Source organism: Heloderma suspectum, chromosome 3 (assembly GCF_057233095.1).
Source record: "Heloderma suspectum isolate Gila_16-S chromosome 3, 16-S_ref, whole genome shotgun sequence".
Lineage (NCBI taxonomy): Eukaryota > Metazoa > Chordata > Lepidosauria > Squamata > Helodermatidae > Heloderma > Heloderma suspectum.
This window is the reverse complement of record NC_139460.1, coordinates 189996690-190016910: the sequence shown is the minus strand read 5'-3', so window position 1 is coordinate 190016910 and position 20221 is coordinate 189996690. Positions and strand designations below refer to the sequence as shown.

Genomic DNA, 20221 nt, shown 5'->3' with positions numbered 1-20221 from the left:
ATCTGCAATCTATTTAAAAATGGAACAAAGGGCCGTTAGTGCAGGAGATGCCCTGGAGGGTCAAGGCATCATGTGTTCAGTCGTTCAGTCGTGTCCGACTCTTGGTGACCCCATGGACCATAGCACGCCAGGCCTTCCTGTCCTGCGCTCTCTCCCGGAGCGTGCTCAAGTTCATATTCATTGCATCGGTGATGCTATCTAGCCATCTCATCCTCTGCCGTCCCCTTCTCCTTTTGCATTCAGTCTTTCCCGGCATCAGGGTCTTTTCCAGAGAGTTTTCTCTTCGCATTAGGTGGCCAAAATATTTGAGCATCAGCTTCAGTATCTGTCCTTCCAATGAGCACTCAGGGTTGATTTCCTTTAGGATGGACTGATTTGACCTCCTTGCAGTCCAGGGGACTCGTAAGAGTCTTCTCCAGCACCACAGTTCGAAAGCATCAATTCTTTGGCGCTCAGCCTTCCTTAGAGTCCAGCTCTCACAGCCATACGTTACTACTGGGAAAACCATAGCTTTGATTATGAGGACCTTTGTCGGCAAGGTGATGTCTCTGCTTCTTACTATGCTGTCTAGGTTTACCATAGCTTTCCTCCCAAGGAGCAAGCGTCTTTTAATTTCATGGCTACAGTCACCGTCTGCGGTGATCTTGGAGCCCAGGAAAGTAAAATCTGTCACTGCTTCCATTTCTTCCCCTTCTATATGCCAGGAAGTGATGGGGCCAGATGCCGTGATCTTAGTTTTTGTAATGTTGAGTTTCAAACCAGCTTTTGCACTCTCCTCTTTCACCCTCAACAAGAGGCTCTTTAGATCCTCTTCGCTTTCTGCCATTAGGGTGGTATCGTCTGCATATCGGAGGTTGTTGATAATTCTCCCAGCAATCTTAATTCCGACCTGTGATTCATCCAACCCGGCGTTTCTCATGATGTACTCTGCATATAAGTTAAATAAGCAGGGTGACAATACGCAGCCTTGTTGTACTCCTTTCCCAATTTTGAACCAATCGGTTGTTCCATGTCTGGTTCTTACTGTTGCTTCTTGACCCTCGTACAGGTTTCTCAGGAGACAGGTAAGGTGGTCTGGTACTCCCATCACTTTAAGAATTTGCCACAGTTTGTTGTGATCCACACAATCAAAGGCTTTAGCGTAGTCACTGAAGCAGAAATAGATGTTTTTCTGGAATTCTCTTGCTTTCTCCATGATCCAGCGAAAGTTGGCGATTTGATCTCTATTTCCTCTGCCTCTTCGAAACCCAGCTTGTACTTCCGGTAGTTCTCAGTTTGCATACTGCTGAAGCCTAGCTTGTAGGATTTTGAGCATCACCTTGCTGGCATGTGAAATGAGCGCAATTGTGTGGTAGTTTGAACACTCTTTGGCATTGCCCTTCTTTGGAATTGGAATGTAAACTGACCTTTTCCAGTCTTGCGGCCATTGTTCAGTGTTCCAAATTTGTTGGCATATTGAATGCAGCACTTTAACAGCATCATCTTTTAGGATTTTAAATAGCTCAGCTGGAATACTGTCATCTCCGCTAGCTTTGTTGTTACCAATGCTTCCTAAGGCCCACTTGACTTCACTCTCGAGGATGTCCGGCTCAAGTTCAGTGACCGCACTCTCATAGCTATCAGGGACATTCAGATCTTTCCTGTATAGTTCTTCTGTGTATTCTTGCCACCTCTTCTTAATCTCATCTGCTTCTGTTAGGTCCCTGCCTTCTTTGTCCTTTATCATGCCCGTCTTTGCACAAAACGTTCCCTTGAGATCTCCAATTTTCTTGAAGAGATCTCTAGTCTTTCCCATTCTGTCGTTTTCCTCGATTTCTTTGCATTGTTCATTTAAGAAGGCCTTCTTGTCTCTCCTTGCTATTCTCTGGAACTCTGCATTCAGTTGGATAGATCTTCCCCTTTCTCCCTTGCTTTTCGCTTCCCTTCTTTTGTCAGCTACTTGTAAAGCCTCATCAGACAGCCACTTGGCTTTCTTGCACTTCTTTTTCTTTGGAATGGATTCCGTTGCTGCCTCCTGAACAATGTTACGGACCTCCGTCTATAGTTCCTCAGGCACTCTATCAGGTCTAATCCCTTAAATCTATTCCTTACCTCCACTGTATATTTATAAGGGATATGATTTAGGTCATACCTGAATGGTTTAGCGGTTTTCCCTACGTTCTTCAATTTAAGCCGAAATTTTGCAACAAGAAGCTCATGATCTGAGCCACAGTCAGCTCCAGGTCTTGTTTTGACTGACTGTATAGAGCTTCTCCATCTTTGGCTGCAAAGGACATAATCAATCTGATTTCGATATTGACCATCTGGTGATGTCCATGTGTAGAGTCGTCTCTTGTGCTGTTGGAAAAGAGTGTTTGCTATGATCAGCGTGTTCTCTTGGCAAAACTCTATTAGCTTTTGTCCTGCTTCATTTTGTACACCAAGGCCATGCCTGCCTGTTATCCCGGTGATTTCTTGACTTCCTACTTTAGCATTCCAATCCCCTATGATGAAGAGGACATCTTTTTTTGGTGTTAGTTCTAGAAGGTGTTGTAGGTCTTCGTAGAACCCATTAACCTCAGCTTCTTCGGCATCAGTGGTTGGGGCATAGACTTGAATTACTGTGATGTTGAATGGTTTGCCTTGGATTCGTACTGAGATAATTCTATCGTTTTTGAGGCTGTACCCCAGTACTGCTTTTCCCACCCTTTTGTTGACTATGAGTGCTACTCCATTTCTTCTAAGGGATTCTTGCCCACAGTAGTAGATATGATGGTCACCTGAATTAAATTCGCCCATGCCTGTCCATTTTAGTTCGCTGATTCCCAAGATGTCGATGTTCAATCTTGCCATCTCATGTTTGACCACCTCCAGCTTACCTTGATTCATTGATCTTACATTCCAGGTTCCTAAACAGTATTGTTCTTTACAGCATCAGACTTTCTTTTCACCACCAGACACATCCACAGCTGAGTGTCCTTTTGGCTTTGGCCCTTACCTGTTCGTGGATTATGTTGATGGGGGGGCGCTCCGTCCCTCCCCCCCGGAATCCTCCGAGGCCGGCTGTGCTCCGCGGCAGCTCCGCAGAGCAGCCGGCCAGGCCCAGCCAGGCCAGAGCCGTCCACAGCTGGATTTCCGGCCGCGGAGGGCTCTGGGGAAAAACGAAAATCAAGGGGAACGCAAATAGCGTAGCGGGCGCTATTTGCATCCCTTTATGATTCCCTGTTTTAGCCTACGTAAATACGTAAAGATTTACGTAGCCTATCACGTTGTGGGTTTTTTTTTAAACCTAGTCATGATAGGCTACGTAAATCTTTACGTAGCCTATCACGTCTTTCTTTTTCTTTTCTTTTTTTTTTTACCAGAGTGGAAATGGCGGCAGCTGGTCGGAAGACCAGCCGCCGCCGCTGGAGCCACCACCGCAGCGGCCAAAGCCCAGAAGATCCGCCCCAGTTGAGTCACGTCCCAGTGGGGATCCGCGAGGGGGCAGGGGGTGGCAGGCCGTTCCGCCACAGAGTTCGGGGGGCCGAATGCACTGGCATTCGGCCTCACCGTGATCCGTGGCGGAATTCTCTGCCATCCCTACTTTGGACCAGGAACACAAAAGGGAGTGCAGGGCAGGAGTCTAGGCAAAACCTCTACAACCTCACCCCCCAATGCTGTGATAAATACAAAGTGCACCTCCTGCTGAAAATATCTATCACTCTTCAAACATCGCTGTCTTTAGGGATACACAATCCAATGCATAGTAAAATGGGAGTACCCCACATTGAACGTAGTGAGGTTTACCTCCAAGTAAGAAAGCACAAAACCAAGCTGCAAGGGGTTTTTTTTAGGTGTACACCTAGAAACGTAGGTATTACTGTGATAAACATGTTTGGAAACACAAGCATCATAGAAGTATACCTGTTAAAGAGTCAGGGCTGAGTGTTTCCAAAGCAGTATCCATCTTAGTCTGTTGCAGTAAAAAAACAAGTCTCCTTCATCTGATGGGTTAGGTATCCCAAGTTATCAGGTGTGTGTATGTACACACACACACGGGGGCGGGGGGGCAGGAATTATAAGCTTGAGGTCAGAGACAAATGAACTGCAAAAAAGTGCAGGCAATGACAAATACATTAACTATGACCATTCGCAAATGATAACAAAAGCATCCTGGCATTTATAAGCTAATTAACTCATGTGGCGGGATAAAAACCTGTTCTCTCAATTCAGGCCGCAAGTGATAGAATGAACTTCTTGATAAAGTGTAATTCAATGGTTTCACAATGCTTTCTACCTTTGACGTTTCTTTGTTCAAGAATGGCCACCTTAAGGTAAAGTGCTTGAACTGCCACCCCCCACCCCCCACCCCCTAGTTTGTCAATATTGCCATTTCTAATGTCTGATTTGTGTCCATTTATTCATTTGGATAGGGACTGGCCAGTTTGTCCTAAGCAGGATGCAGAACGACATATGATAGCAGATTTCACATTGGACAAAAAGCAGATGAATGAACCCTTGATGATGTGGCTGACAATATTAGGTCTTGTAATGCTGTTGCCTGAATAGTTATGAGGACAGAGATGACATCTGGTTTTCTTGAAAAGTTTGGTCCCTGTGTTTGTACATATTCTGTGGCCTATTGTTGCTGGCGAGTAACTGTTTTACGTTAGGTGGCATATTATAATCAAGGTTATTAGTCAACTGTCCATAATACAGAAAAACTGAAAAACCAAATAAAACCACATTCAAAATGTGAGTACCACATAGTTCACCACCATTAAAGATTGAATGTTAATAACAATATTCAAAAACGTAGCAACTGTTAACATTACCTTAACATTAGAGCTGGAGCCACGCACATGGTGCTCCTGGGCATCCGTTTGCCTGCAGATATCTCCCTTGGCACCCACTGGGCCCCCTGACCCTCCTGATTTTTATTTTATTAGATTTGTTTTAATTACAAAAACTTTTAACAGGGATACTGGAATGCTGCAAAGCAAAGTGCCAGCCTCCAGCACCAGCTTTATTTCCATGAGTGCCTCTAAGGGCCCTGGGGGGCCCAGAGACATTCTTAGGAAATATAAATGGTGGGTGGGTGCAGCCCAGCACTTCATTGTGAAGCATCCAGAAAAGTATGGTGTGGGTGGTAGGGTGTGTCCTGGGGGTGGTGGGGAGCAAAGGATGTTTTGCCTGTGTGGTATCTGTGTGCTTTGCCTGGTGTGGGTGTGTAGTGTCGGTGGGTGTTCTGCTTTTATGTGAGTGTGTTTCTCTGAGCATCACTGGTTTACCTTCTGTGAAATTACTATTTTGTTGTGAATTGTGGGGGAAAATATTTAATTTGGCATTTCAGACTCAGCCCCCATCTCTGCCTTGTAGGCAGCTTCTTGATCAAGTTACTTGTCTTTGAGCCTCATCAGTTTGTCTTCTATGAAATGAGTGTTAGAGCAGAAAACTATGGGTTCAAAATAGTGGGTTTGTGTTTTGGAGCTCAGACCTAAGCTTCGGGACAAATTACTTTTCTTTTTGTCATATCAGTTTGCCTTCTAGGAAATGGCTGTTTTTTGACCGGCCACACCATCTATGGCAGCCATTTTGTGAATGGGCAAGCCCCCCACCATGCTAGTCATTTTGTGAGAGCACCCACAACACTCTCACAATATTACAGATATGTCCACTGACCCAAAAAGTTTGGGGACCCCTGCATTAGAAACATTCAAACAACAAGTGAGAAGAAATCCATCAGAAGATCCAGGAAATGACGCAAAGTAGTGCTGTGCTGAATCCTGCCCTGTATTTTCAAGAACTTTTTCTCTCCCTGTGAAAGAGGCATTGGTTTTTTTGCCTCTTTCGCAGGGAGGGGGAGAATTTCGGATAATTTTCTCCTTGGGGAGGAGGAAAGGGTTTCCATATACCTCTTTTAAGTGTAGGCAATTCTTGAGGGTTCTTTCTTTCTTTCTTTCTTTCTTTCAAATACCCCCTGTACTTGCAGGAACCCAGGACTCTTCTCCAGCCAGGAGTTCTTCCTGAATGCCTACTGGAGCGAGCAAGGTCACATGGTCTCCTGGGAGTTCAGAAAAAAAAACCTGAAGGGCTGGAGAAGAGTCCCAGGCTCCTGCAAGTGCAGGGGGTGTTTTTAAAAAATTTAAAAATAGAAAGAAGACCCCTCAAGAAACCCCTACACTTAAAAAAGGTATGCGGAAATCCTTTCCCCCTCCCCAAGGGGAAAATTATCTGAAATTCTCACCTCTTCCAGCCTCTTTTGCCAGAGTTTTTGTTTTACCCCCACCCCCCACAAAATGCCAAAAATGGAAGAACCAAAATTTTCGGCACAGCACTAGCGCAAACAGAAAATACAGCAAATGTTCCCTAGCTCCTTTATAGAAACTACAATAAAATAACATATAAGAAATAGAGTCAATCTCACCAGTTACAGGAACATTGATTGGAATTCCTAAAAAACAGCCTTCTAACATTGCAGAGGGCAATACATTGAACCTTGCCAGAAAAAAAAGCTCTTGGAACCATTAAAACCCTCAAATACAGAACACATTTGCTTGGACGGGAGATACTCAACCCATAAGGCAAGGGCGAACAAACATGGCAAGATGCAGCTATCAAGCTCTGTCTATTTACTTCCCAGATCCTTTGCTTAGTTAGATTAGGGGGCAGTCCTGTATGCAAGGACTACCACCCAGGGCCTGCAACAGGAAGGTCTCATTGTCCAGGATCGCCTGTAGTTTATTGGTGATATGTTGGAGTGGTTTTAGCTGGGAGCTAAACATTTATAAAAATTTCTCTTTCTAAATATTTAAATTGGATGCACAATTCTTGGTGGATTATTGTGGTTTGATGTGAAAAGGCAAGGGCAGCGTCATCTGTTCTTAAAATTGTTTTATTTTATTTTGTAGATGTTTTCCTGTTTGAGCAGCTGCAGTTAGCAGGCAGCCTCCATATTCCCCCAGAAAGGAAGGTTAGAATGATGCTATCTCATGATGTAGCTTTGTTGTAGCATTCTGGGAGAACATGGAGGCCTGGCTGACTGCTGATTGCAAATGCTCTCAAGTTATTGCTGCCACTCCTGCCTTTAAAGATAAGCCCTCCCTTCCTCTGAATTCTTTCAGCTGCCTCCTGAATGCTGCTAAAGAATACCCTCCCACTTCTGTGGGCTGTGAATGGGGAGGGCATACTTTGCTCAGCACTAGTTACGAGCGTGCCTCCCAATTGGATGCAGCAGACAATCTCCTCTGCAATTCTGATGCAGGGACACCGCAGAATTACCCAGTCTCATAGAAGGCTGCTTGAAAGAGCCTCACGTGAGCCTTTTAAATTAATTTCTCACTTTACACAAGAGAAAACTGGGATATAATCTGGAAATGTATTAGGATCACCACCATATTTAGCATACAATAGAAAGGGCAAAAACATTCATACCTCTCATTGCTATTGTCCAGAATGGGCCAAGCATTCTAGTCCAACTCAGCAGTAAGCCAACTAATCTAGCAAGATCCTTTTACTTCTCCACCATACTGTTCCTGATTAAAAGGGAACAATTCCTCACATCTCCTGCTGGATCATTTGAAGTAGGAACATGACAACCGGCATTTTCAGACACAACACTAAACCATACTTTAGCATTACAGGAACAATCTAGGATTAAGCTTCAGGCTTGAATGCTCCTCCCTTCCCTCTCCTCCAGCATGGCCATGAGGAATTAAAAAGCTTCTGCTTTCACTTTTAAATTTCTGATATATCTAGACTTGGGGGAACTCTGGTTTGTTAAAACAAAAGCAAAGATAAAACTGTGTTTTATGACACTGGCTTGCTTGAACAAACCATAGTTTTTGAACTAATACAATTTCCTAGGTCTAGATGTAATAAGGAATGCTGGTTAATTAACAAGTGGAAGCTTCCAATCTCCTTGTTGGGCACACCAGAATAGCAGGGCGGGGGGGTGGAGAGACTGCATAAACTCAAGCCACATGCACATAACACTAAGTCACAGTTTAATGTTATGCCTGAACCGGACCAATCTTGGACTTGTCAAGATTCTCCTATTTTCGCCTCTGAGCTCAGTTCATCTTGTTCCCAAACTGAAAAATTACACATTTTAGTGCACATTTTAAAAAGTACCCAAAATGTGCACTTTTCCTCCACAGACTATAAGCGTAAAAATGTGCATTTTTTAACGTGACCACAAGCTCGGGAATGTGCAAGCTTTTCCAGAAAATTGCACTCCCATTCATGTTCAGGGTTGCAAACAGGGCAAATTCAAAGTAAAAACGAACCCAAATTAAATGCTCATACATCCCATAATAATGATGATGATGATCTGGGGTACTTAAGATTTGGGGTGGTACCAGACATTATACAAGAGGTGCATGTCTGGCACCAAACAGCAGCAGCTTAATGCAGGATATTGAAACGTGATATCAAGTACAGGGTTTGCAAAACATTTGGTACATGGGAGTTATCTTTTTCTGCATTATAACTGGAAGCACGCCTATGTTACAAGAAATACTTCCCCCCCCCCTCCATCAGCTTCCACAATGGCAGGTAGACATCTTCTTGCAACAGCAGGACAGCCCAAATAAATATTGCCTCTTAGTGTTCCATTCTCCCCTTGGTCCAATCATACAGAGTTCAGATTCTACTTTCTGAGCAGAGACCATACTTATAGGATTCCTTCATATCCGTCAGCTGTAATATTGTGTGTATGTGGGAATTCTGATGCTTTCTTTGGGTTTGAGGTCACTGCTGGCAGAGGAGGGCAGATCCATGCTGCACAAGAGTGCTAGATGCATCCAACACGGTGGCTTAATTTTTCAAGGCAGGTTTCACATTTCAGACCCTTTCAGAGAGCAATTTATTGGAAATAATAATTGTTCTATAAAACAGAAAATGTGTGATGTGACACTGCCACACCCTGCCCCTGGAAACAGCAGCCAATTAAGTGGAGCGCAGGGGGGGGGAGAAACTGCCAGCACAAAAATGCCAGAATTGTTTATTACTAGATATTATTGGTGAAGAGAGGAGGAGATGACACGGGGCTGCTCTTTTCAGCAGCAACCACACAGTCTTCTTTTAGCCTCAGCGGCGACCACACAGTTTTCTTCTAGCCTCAACGGCAACCACACAGTCTTCTTTTAGCCTCAATGTCAGGGGACAAAGCGTGGGCAGGATGAGGTTGACAAGTGAACATCACAAGAGACACATATTACATCAGCATTTCAGAAACAGGTAAAATAGCTGTTCTGATGGCACTGACCTAATTTCACAGCCTACCTAATACCCCCCCTTACTGTCAAGTTTACTCAAAATTTCAATTAAAAATAAAGCATCTTAGAAGATGGACACTACACATTTATATCATTTCTTTACTCAGTCTTCTCCAGTTTGAGCCAAGTAATTTATATGAGCTGCATGTTAGGTGTTAATAGAATTACACATATGATATAGTGAATGTTCTTATACAATCTGAACTATAATAAATTTTTATAAATTCTGATTGCTGGTTACTCAAGCCATCAAAGCTCTGCCAACAATAGCCAGCAAAGGTCTATAACTGAACTGGCATTAATAGAAATCATCACCAATTCAAAGCAGATAATAAAGGACTGACATATTTATTATCATTATTAATTAATAGTTTTCCGAGATGGAATTAAATCAATATGCTTCTCCGATATCATTTAACTAGTTATGCAAATCAAACATTTAAAGCCCATGAATGGATATAAATGCCATTCAAAATTCACTTCACACTTATTACTGTAATATCAGAACTTTCAGGCTTTGCTAGTAAAAAAAAGACTTAATGCTCATTTAATTATGCTCAGACATAAAGCTTATGGAACAAGAGTTGAAATAGCTGATTAGTTAGGAAGTCACAGTAAGGCTGTAACACGAAGGATAGACAATGAGATAATAACGTTGAACATCTCGAGCTTTTGCTCAGGAATTTTCCTGGCAGATCCTATTAAAAAGAACAATGAAATGTGTAGGAGAAAATGCGCTCTCCTTTTTTTTTACATTACAAAGTTAAAAGAGTCTTTTTTAAATGAGAACAAGGGGAAAAGGAACCATTAGCTGGCATTAGTATAAATAGGGAAAAGTTATGTTATTTAACCTATTTTTTTTTCTAATTGCACAATTATGCTAGGTGCTTGTGTTGGGCTGGGGTGGTGGTGGGTTAACTTTGTGATAAGTGACAAATTCTCATTTGTCAAGACTACATATTTGAATAGCATGAATGACTGACACAGACTGACAATTAGCAGCAACTGGCTTGAGAAATGGCTTTGATCTGATGGTACTGGAGCTGACATTTTGACAGGCCTATGCCCTGGTCAGTCAAGAGAATGCCTTGGCTAATAGTATCAAGCCATTGGCAACTCAACAGCCAAACACAGAATTTCAAGCCAAACCCTTCAAGTACTGCGGAAACCAATAAATCTGAAGAGCCCTTAAATCATCTCCAGCATGGGAAATTAGAAGAGCAAAGGTACATTAGACAAGAAAGACATGAGTTTATTAATTAATCTATCAAGCTGCCTGGTGTGAGAAAAAGCAATAGTTCAACTCATAACTTTAGGTGGGACTGTTCCCCACCCCTCTCCATTTTGGTTATCGTTTAGCATTTCTAGCCATTGATATTCTGGCCTTTTACAAAGACCGCTAGATATTGTCACACTGATTACATCCATCAGTGTATCCTGGCACTTAGAGGCACCTGTGCTGGAAGTAGGAAGGTCAAGACAAGAAAGAGGCAGACAACAGTCTTTCTTTCTTGACCCAGGAATGCCACATCACAGGAACGGAGCAGACTGTGCATCGGCAGGTAAAACTCGCCTGCACTTCAGGAGAACCCACAGGAGACCCAGGGCATGCACATCATCACTACTTAAAAAGGAAGCAAGCACCTTTCCTTTCTCATCAATATATCTTACATATAGTAATTATTCATCCAGTAGAGATTCACACTTATTCACACCTCCCTCCTCTTCTATAAAGAAAACCATTTATTAAGTTTATGTAAAATGCCATGCACAAAAGTGTGTCTGCAAACTATATTGGTGGACTGACAAGATGGCCATTGTCCTAGCTTTGTGGATTTTTAAAATGTGATATATGCTACAAACATTATACCTACAATACCATTTAATGCAGCAAAAGTAAAAGGTACTGAAGGCAACAAATGCTAGTTCAGCACTAGAAGTTTGGAAGCCGAACATACAAGAATTACAAAGAGAAGTTTAACATGGCTAACGACACCTTGGCTCACATCCATGTCTTCAAGGAAACCGAAGGTTATCCACTATGAGAGAGAGAGAGAGAGAGAGAGAAGACAAATGCATCTATCCAAGAATTAGGCTTAACTGCATTCTTAGTAAGGTTTCAGTCTTGAGTTGTTCACATAACCAGTTTTTACACTACACATACTCGATTTTACTATCTGACTTTGACTAGATTGTTATTAGCAGTGCTTTAGTAAGGAACCAGCAATATGATCCTTCTCTGACAAGAAATACCAGCATAATTTATTGCATTATTACTCCTCTGAACTGAAAGCGATTAATTACCTCCAGCAGGATGCACAAGTGAAAATTCATCAGAGGAAAGTCATGAAAAATGTACCCACCACTTTAAAATAATAGGTGCTTAATAGCTTCTTTTGTTTGCTGGATAATCTAGAACATCTTATAAATGCCTCAGGTTTGGTTATCTGCTGCAAAGCCAGATTTTCCCCTCCTCATATTATTCTATCATCTATAATCTTTTTTTGAAGACAGGAAGAAAAATATGCAACCTTCAACAAAAAACTAGAAACCTGTATAAATTATCCTTTTTTGTTATGATAAAATTCACACACACACTTATGTGTGTGTGTGAGAGAGTGAGTGAGTGTATATATCTCAACTTATATACAAATTTACTGTTTTATATTGGCAATTCTGTGCGGTGCTATGGCTGCAACAAAGGACAGAATCCAACACAGACTTGGAGAGCAATCCTAACTGGATCAACGGTCACCTCCGACCCCAGGGGCGACTGCCTATCCAGTGCAGGGTGGGAGAAGTGGTGAGGAGTGGATCTCCTCCTCGCCCCCACCACCCTGCTTTTGCGGTTAGACAGCCGAGTCTGGCTGTCTAGCCACGGGACCTCAGAGCGTGGGAAGCAGAGGCAAGATGACACATAGGGAGTATCGTACCAGCATTTCCGACCTCCCCACCCCCAGGAACGCCCCTTTCCCCCCACTCCGCACTGCTCTTCTGAGCGCAGAGTGCGGGGCCGATCCACGCTGCCTATGAGGCGGCACAGGAGGGGGTGGAGGTCGGTTCCTGGGAACCGACCAATCCTATGGCCATCTAGCCACTGACTAGCGACCATAGGATTGCGCTCTTAAGCAACTTTTCAAGTTGTGAGAAACAAAGATTCTCCATACTTGGCATTTTTTGTTTTGATTGTGAATATAACCTGTCTTTTGAAAGCCTAAGTGGTACAGTGAGTTGAGTGCTGGACTTGGACTGGGGAGAGAGCTAGGTTTGAATCCCTGCTCAGTCATGAAGCTCACTCGGTGATGTTGATCCCAAGTATGCTTTCCCAGTTCTTTGAAAGTGGTTAGGATGGAAGTGTGAAAAATAAATAATAAAAGGTAAAGCTATGCTCAAGTGCATGTGCTCCGTAATTGGAGCTTTTACTCCTAGATGGAACCAGCTTTATTATGGAGTCCAATAACGTGCAAGAATGTTAGTTCATGCAGCAAAATATGCTTTGGTTAGCTTAACGTCTGTTCTGGGTAAGTTGTTGGAAAGCGTTAAAGATATAGTTATCAAGCGTATAGAAGGCCAAGTCTTGCTGGAGAAGAATGAACATGGCTTCTGCAAACATCCAGTCTCACTAACCTTTTAATGTATTTGAGAGTATCTACAAGCATATGGATAGGGGTGACCTGGTAGACAACTGGGCTTTCAAAAGCTTTTGACAAAGTCCCACACCTAAGACTGCTGAGCAAGCTGAATAGTCATGGAATCAGAGGAGAGGTCCTCTTATTGATCAGTAGCTGGTTAAAGAATAGCAAGCAGAGAGTAGGAATAAATAGTCAGTTTTCACAATGGAGGATGGAGTCCCCCAGAGATCTGCATTGGGACTGGTGTTTTTTAACTTGCCCATAAATGATCCGAAGTTAGGGATGAGCATGAGTTGTCCAGGTTTGCTGACAACACTACGTTATTTAGGGTGGTTAGAACAAAAGGAACAGTGAAGAGCTCCAAAAGAATTTCTCCAAACTGGGGTAATGGGCATTAGAATGGCAAATGTGGTTCGCTTTCAGCAATTGTGAAGTTATGCACAGTGAGGGGAAAAAACCCTAGCTTCACATAAACACTGATGGGGTCTGGGTTCCTGGTTTCTGACCACGAAAGGGATCTCTATATTGTAGCGGGTAGCTTGATGAAAATGTCAGCCCAGTGTGCAGCTGCTGTGTAAAGGGCAGATTCAGCGTTGGGAACCTTAGGAAAGAAATCAAAAATAAAATTACCAGTATCATAATGCCTATATACAAATCTATGGGGCAACTATGCTTGGAATACTTTGTACAGTTCTGATCACCTTGTCCCCAAAAAGATATTGTAGAACAGGAAGAGGTGCAGAAAAGGGCAAACAAAATAATCAAGAGGCTGGAGCAACTGCCCTATGAAGAAAGGTTACAATGGGCAGTATCCAATATGGCTGCTGCACTTCCGCTCATTACATTGTGTCTACAGGACCCACCACTCTCTGGAGAATAACCAAGAATACCGAAGTTGCCAGACTTTAGGTACTGCATGCCCAAATAAATGGAAAAGAAAGAGCACCTCATTCTCCTGAAGGGAAAGATAACAATTTATAGAAGAGAGTTTAATGGAGAGGGGAGCAAGCTATTCATGCTCTGGGCCCACCTCAGGAACATCTCCATAAGCCAAGGGGCCACTGCTCATCTGCATATTTAGTTCCATATCTTGGCAGCCAAGACCAAGGCATTGCCTGAACAGAACTACCAGGCTTCTCAATTTTCAACCATCGGTTAAAAAAAGAAGATGAGAAAACCAACAACTCCAAACCCTCTTTATTCTGTTGGATATTTAGGAGCTGCTGATCATGTTGTTTGTGATTGTATTATGTAACATTTTAGTTTGTTTACCATTTTTAATAGTTACTGATTTGCATTTTCATGTTTTAAACAAATGAAGTGGCATATGTAAACATTATAAAACAAAAATAATTTAAAAACCACAATCAGTATAAAGCAGCAGAAAACCAAAATATGTTAAATGGTATTTTATGATGAGAGAAACACAGAAAAAGGAAGTGGATAATTTAACAGGCACCAATGAACAAAAACAAGTAAATTTCAGCAGCAATGAAAATGTTTTCCAGCAGGTGGTCAACTAAATAAAGAATGCTCACAAGAAATAGCCTAAAGAAGTAGTCAAGGGAGGGCTTTGGATAGGGGCGAATGCTCCTTCCTTGTTCTCCTCGACCTCTCAGCACCTTTTGATACCACGGTATCCTCCTGGACCACCTGGAGAGGATGGGCATTGGAGACATCATATTACGGTGGTTCCGGTCCTTCCTCTCCGGCAGGTACCAGAGGGTAGCACTGGGAAAGGAGGTGTCGGACTCGTGGCTGCTCACTTGTGGGGCGCCACAGGGTTCCATCTTCTCCCCAATGCTATTTAACATCTATGTGAAGCCACTGGGGGCTATCATCAGGAGGTTTGGGGTGCGGTGTCATCAATATGCAGATGACACGCAGCTCTACCTCTCATTCAAATCTTCACCAAGGTTGGCCATGGATTCCCTGTCTAAATGTCTGGAGACAGTGAGTGGCTGGATGGGGAGGAATAAGCTGAAGCTGAATCCTGATAAGACCGAGGTACTTCTGGTGGGAGACAAGAGTAGGTTGGGGGATGCTGACTTGTGTTGAATGGGGTACAGCCACCCTTGAAAGGCCAGGTCTGCAGCCTGGGGGTCATTTTAGACTCCCAGCTGTCCATGGAGGCTCGGGTATCAGCCGTGAGCTGGACAGCGTTGTACCAACTCCATCTGATACGGCAGCTGCGCCCCTATCTTCCCGACCATCTGCTCCCATCAGTACTACATGCCCTGGTCTCCTCTCGTCTAGACTACTGTAATGCGCTCTACATGGGGTTACCCTTGAAGACTGTTCGGAAGCTGCAGCTGGTGCAGAACGCAGCGGCTCGCCTGATTAAAGGCAGCTGCCGGTGTGATCACATCACTCCAGTGCTGAAGGAGTTGCACTGGCTACCAGTTGTTTTCTGGGCCAAATTCAAGGTGTGGGTTTTGACCTTTAAAACCCTCTGCGGTTCCGGCCCAGCCTATCTTAAGGAGAGCCCCAGCAACACCAGACAGGCTGCTTAATAAGATCAGCCTCGGATGGCCTTCTCTCTGTCCCATCAGCCAGGACAGCTAGGCTGGTGAGGACAAGGGAGAGGGCCTTCTCTGTGGTGGCCCCCACTCTGTGGAACTCCCTCCCTAGGAAACTCCGCCATGCCCCCTCTTTAATGTGCTTCCGCCACACACTGAAAACATGGTTATTCAGGCAGGCATTTGGTGTGGGTTAGGGTATTTTTAAATAATGTTTTAATGTATAATTTTACTGTTTTAAATTGTACCATTGTACATCACCCAGAGCGGCTGGGTGACCGGTCAGATGGGCGATTAAGAAATTTAATTAATTAATTAATTAATTATGCTCCCTTGGCAAGAAATTCCAAAGGATGGGTGCCACAACTGCAATGACCCTGCTTCATGCCATATTTGTATGGAATTCAAAGTGTAGAATTAACAACTAATCTGAAGACACAGTGAAGTTCATATGAGAGGAGGCACTCCCTAGCATGGTAGAAGATTCTTTTTAAAGTGTTTTGTTTTTTTCACTTTTCATATTGTGGATGTTTAAAAGTTTATAAAGCTGATGATACACCCTGGAAATAAAGTCTTACATTTGATATATCATTTTAATTAACCCAACAACTTCCACCACTGAACATGTTGCATGTTCTGAAGAACCTGTGCTCTGATGCAAGGAAAAACACACACATGTGTCTTACACACACACATCTTGACATGATATGAATCATGAAAAAACAAAGGATTTCTGTCACCCTCATTTCTAACCTTTCTATTACAGAAACAAGTTTAAAATACAAATCAGCCTGGGGGCAGGCACAACACTGCCTTCTTGCCATTTTATTATATGAAACCTAGAATTATCAGATCCTGTAACAAACAAGTCTGTGGCCTGTACACAAGTGCCTTGGGATCTGTAAGTGCGGATCTTTCTACTGGACCACATATCCTTTAAAACAGCAGAATGGCTATGCTGACAGCAATTACAACTGTAGGTTTTTAAAGTTACTTACTTAAATTCACACAGCTGCTGCAACTTCAAATGCATTTCAATACTGACGTGGCCCCTTGCAGACTCAGTATTAGATCCCTGAAAACCATAGTTTGCAAAATCAGGAAATACTCCCATTTCTCTTCCCAGCATTAACCGTGGTTTCACATTACATGAGCACCAATGCAAACCATTGATTTGCAAAGTCAGTTCAACCTACTTGCCACATTGGCACAAAACAGTAAGACAGAACTAGGAGTATTATGTTTAGATGTAATACTAAGTTTTTTCCTCCTGGCAAGTTTGTGGTTACTGAAGCCACTTCTGCTAGTGAGAGGAGCCAAGCAGAAGCTATCAGGCAGCATGCACTAGCACGCTTGCTTGTGAAAGATAAGCCAGGATTCTCTGGAATTCTGGCTTATCATGTTGTACTAATACGGCCTTTACTTTGAGTCCCTGGCTTGCAAGTGAACCATGGTTTACGTCTGTCCACCTTTAATGTTAAACCATGGTTAGCACCAGGTGGGGAGGAAGAAATCACTCTGGAGAGGGGAGGGAGCACTTGTTCCCAAGACCGGCTCTGAATTTGCAAACTATGGTTTGCAAGAGTCAGTGCTGGCACCTGACCCAGGCCAGTTGTATTTTTAAGTGAAAGCTTACATTCTGAAATTTAATAGGTCTGCATTCAGTGCAAAGTGTATTAACTCTGTCACTTATCTGGTTACATTATATAAAGCAACGTCCACCTGAAGGTATTAGAAATATCTCCCAGTACTTCCATGATAACAACAAAGGAGCAATCTTTTTAGAATTCTTAAAACTGAGACCATGATAAAAAGATAGAAAAGGGAAACTCATTACATTTATTTTCTTCCTTTCACAATTATTCACATTGATATGATACAGTAATTGTTTTTTCTATAAAGTTATTGGAGTAATTTTGCTGTGTATATTCCCGATCAATTCCTCCTCTCAAGGGCACAGTTGAAAAGTGATATTTGAAAATGGCCCCTGATAGACTGCATGGTTAGTCAGCAGCAGAGACAAACAACCTAATCCAGTGCAAATTAGTTCGACTGCCAGCAATAGTTTTATACAAAGATGTAAATTATGTTGTCAAAATTGGTCGCTTTCTAGCTTGCTGCTCAGCTAACAAGAAACCACTTTGGCTGATAAAGATGAACACTAAGCTTTTCTCGCTTACAAATTTGCAAATCTGCTTTTTCAGCATTCTGTTAGCCACAAACAAACAGCCCAGTATAATTGCTTCCTTTTTCTGCAATGGTATTTCTCTCATATAATACCATTTCTCTAGACTCTTTTAAAAAACAACATGAGCAGAAGCTTTTAAAAATAATGCCAGCCGGAACTGCCACAGTTGCTTATTTTTAACATTTGCAATACTGCAACACACAAGGCCTGGTTACAACTGCAGCCAGCTTATACCAACAATTTACAGACCTATTACAGATGGCATCTAGTGACTTTTCAGAACTGCTTTAAAACGAAAGGGAAGAAACTGATAAATATCTAATATATGGTAAAGGGATGCATATTAAGACAAAGCTATGGCTCAAACACAGTTTGTCAATGTTTTATGGTGCAAGCGAAGCTATGTTTGTATCCCACCTTTCCCCTCAAGGAGCTCAGAGTCCTCCTCATTAGTTCAGAAATGGCATACGGTTGTTATTCTACCTACCTGCTTAATTGTATACAAGATACATCTAAATCTAACACTGGTATGAAAATAATAATGCATTATAACTGTAATTATACTCAGTGTAAGCCAAATAAATAAATTACAATTACCCTTTAAAGTTGCTAGTCACACTATTTGCTTTAAAATTAATTGCAGGTGCTCCTGAGTGCTTTATTACAGCCCCAAAGTTGTATATTTGAAAGAACAGTACAGATGATTCCTGTTTATTTGTTAAATTAAAGCTTTGTTGATAAAATTACAGTTTAATTAATATTATGGGTACTGTATAGCAAAACAGCTTACCTTGTGCATAATTTATTTCCACACGCATATCTCAGTGCAGGCCTATTACAGCTCTACGGCAGCTAATATAAAATATATTCCTCCTTTGCTGGCATTTTTCTAAATAGCAGTTCCCTAAATCAATATTATTCACTTGGTATTTTTAAAAGCAGTGTATCTTAATAATTACATAGCATTAGAGTAGGCAATAATTTCACTTGCTAAGCATATTAAATTTAGCAAACCATCAGTCAAAAGAGTTGTTGTTCTTCAGAATTCTTAAGCAGTGAGCGAATGCGTTTGGAATCATGTTACTTTGGTATAAATGTCACATATAGTTTAAGAGTGTGTGTGTGACTCCCAAAGCAAGCCCAATGCCATATATCTTTATTAGTTTCATTGGTCAGTGCAGTGACCAGTTGTTTATACTCATTACTCAAGACAAGGTGAACCATTTGGCACAGACTGCATTCACAGCTAAAAATGTATGACTTTGCAGAAAATAAAAACCATAGGCAAGGCTACCAAAGAGAGAGAAGTAGTATCTGACATACCACCAGAAGGATTTCAATAACTGCCTCCATTCCCTGCCCCCCATATATATCAAGCCACAAACCTTCAGCAGTTTTCTGTCTTATTCACATTGCTTATACACCACTTTTCAAAGACATTAACAGGGGTAGGAATAATTACATTGCATCACAATCATTTATCAGACTTCAATTTCGGTCTCCACAGTAGTTGAGACAATTTTATTTCTGGGCAGGACTACAGTTCAAGACATGCTTCTTTCCAGCAAGTACATCAAATATCTGAAAACCAGAATGTAATTCAGGTGGATTCTCCACCTTGTCATTGCCAACATTCCAATTTCAAATGCTAGGAACTTGTAATTCAAAATGGCAAGGCACTGGATTCTTTGAACTCATCTAAACTACTTAAGGGTTAATTTAAGTAGCTGTATTTGTTATCTGATACAAAATCAGAAATGCATCCCTTTCCCATCACTCACACACAGAGAATGAAATTCCTTGTAAATGCTCACTGTAAGTGGAAGCCAAAATGCAGACACAAAATCGCTACTAATTCTCCAGTTAATCCATAATTCCTGAGGACGGAATGGTTGATGGCAATCACTCAACACAGAATAAGAGACAAACTATGATTACAACCTTCCAAAGAAGTCAATAGATGAATTTACTAGCCCACATCCACTTTTACTAGTCCTCCTGCACATAGATGCCCATGTTTATTTTTTATTTATTTTTATTTATTTATTTCATTTCTATACCGCCCAATATGTTACAGCCTGATCCTCTAGTCCTGATAAGCTGCTGGTTGCTATGCCACAGTTACAAGTCTATATTCAACCAGCAGAAAGAGCAAAGGCATAAGAGCCTGTAGAAGCATGCAGTAATGCAGAAACACAAGGCCAAACTAAATGTTCTGCCCAGCACGCATTGTGGAGCTGTGTATGCTAGGGTTTTTTTACCTCCATGTAAGCATGTGCATGCCCGATTTGGATCAGGACTATGGTGCTGGGGGGGGAACCATTCCACCACACCCACGTTTTCTGTGAAATCCCCCCCCCCCCGGAATCAGTGGAGCCTTGTTTTCTTTTTTTTAATCCTCCTGCAAGGGGGGGGGGTGGAATTTCATGAAAAAAATGGATGTAGTGGAAAGGTTTTCACTACCCCCCAAGTGCTGCAGTCCCAAACTCAATCTGCTGCCACCCACCAATCATAATGTTGTATACCAACAACACTTTAACAGTACTCATATAAAGGTCCAAATCGATGAATCACAATTGCAGGATGCAATAGGACCCTACCCAGTACACACATCTCACCACCACACACACAACACACAATCAG

The 20221-nt window shown here is 42.2% G+C and overlaps 1 protein-coding gene across 5 annotated transcripts in view; it reads right to left on the bottom strand.

Annotated features, from left to right (window-relative positions):
• Positions 1 to 20221, bottom strand: part of LRMDA (leucine rich melanocyte differentiation associated) — a 1351091-nt gene that overhangs the window by 1174767 nt on the left and 156103 nt on the right. The window lies entirely within an intron of this gene.